The sequence below is a fragment of the Condylura cristata genome, unplaced genomic scaffold (assembly GCF_000260355.1).
Source record: "Condylura cristata isolate star-nosed mole 26May11 unplaced genomic scaffold, ConCri1.0 scaffold00042, whole genome shotgun sequence".
NCBI lineage: Eukaryota > Metazoa > Chordata > Mammalia > Eulipotyphla > Talpidae > Condylura > Condylura cristata.
Genome location: NW_004567143.1, coordinates 4,045,478 through 4,047,055, shown reverse-complemented (window position 1 = coordinate 4,047,055; position 1,578 = coordinate 4,045,478).

Here is a 1,578-nt window from a genome sequence, read left to right as displayed (position 1 = left end):
AGGGGTGGGCCGTGAGCAGGGCGGAGGGCGGAGAAGGCGGTGCGTCCCTCGTCCCTCCGGTGGGCAGAGGGCAGCGGGGGGCCTGGCATCCCAGGAGGCACGAGTGGGTCAAGGCCTCTGCTTCAAGCTGGGTCACAGACAAGACAGTGAGAGTCCAGGGTGGGGCCCCCAAGAGGCCCCCCACCCTGACCGGCCCCGCTGCAGCCTGCAGCAGCACCCAACCATGCCCCAGGGAAGTGGGGTGCTGGGATCTGACTCCCCGGAAGGCCTCTTTCCACCGCACCCCGGAGCATGGGGAGCTGGGTGTCATCAAGACCCCCCCCAGCTCTGGTGGGTCCCCCCTTCAACAGGCAGCCCCTTCTGGGGGCACTTCTGGCTCCAGGCTGAGCAGCGCGGCAATCGAGCCCGGGTCCTCACCCCCGCAGCCGGCCTGCTGCCCTACTCTCCCTGCCCACCCCAGACTGCTGCTCCCCAGCTTCCGGCGACGCCCACCCCATCCCGAGGCGGCTCCCCGGGCTCGACCACCCGCAGCAGGCGCAGCCCAGACCCCTCCCCGGCTGCACAAGCTCCAACTCCCACCTGCCGGGCGAGACCAGAGCCCAGGGCCCCAGGGCGAGCTGGGCCCGAGCCCCAGGGGCAGCTGCCCGGGCCAGGCCTGCGGGCAGTCCAGGCACGAGGCTGCAGAAAGCTGGGGCCGCCAGTCAGGTCTGGGACGAGAGGCCCGCGGCGAGGTCCTGCCTGGGAATTCTTTATTCCTGAACAAGGGGAGGAGGGTGGACAGCGGAGGGAGAGAAGCTACAAGGGCCCCCAGGCCCCGGCCTGGAGTCCGGGGCTGCTGGAGTCCGCACCGATGTGCGTCTCCCGGGAGAAGGCCCCCGGCCTCGGCCAGCTTCCAAGGGCTCCGCGCCCCCGAGAGTGTCGGGAGCCGCCGTTCTCAAGGTCCGACTCACACCTGGGCACGTCCGGCCTCCAGAGCAAGGCTGCCCGGCCTGGCTGCGTTCCGCCCAGCACAGTCCCCGCGGCCACACGGGGCAGGCCGGGCAGCGGCTGGGCCTCGCTGTCCAGCTCTCCTGCCAGGCGCTGGCACCTCCTCCAGCCCTGGGCTCCTCGCAGTCCCCTCCGACACCGCGGCCCACCTCCCGAGGCAGGCGGTCTGGGGACTCGTCCTCACGCCGGGGAGCCGTGCCCACGAGCCCCAGGCTATGCCAGGCTTGGCGCCCTGCCCACCTGGGTCCCGAGGTCCTGCCCACTGCATCTGTTCACAGAAACAAGACCAAAGTCAAGGGTGGGGAGGCGGCCTGGCCCTGCCCAGCCATCGCCAGCCGCCCCCTGGGGGGTCGCTGCCCGCCCCAACCACCCCCGAGTCAGCGCCCCAGGGTGGTGTGGAGGGGCCTCCTCGACGCACCACCCGTGGCTTCCTTCCCGGGGACCTTGAGCCCTCAGCCCCTGCCCCTCCCCTCCCACTGTCCACTCGGGCCTCTGGGTCCCCCCAAGACCAAGGGCTCTCCCCGGCACCTGGGTGCCGTCTCCCTGACACACGAGTCTGCATTCCACAGTCCTGCTCTCCCCGGAACCCCA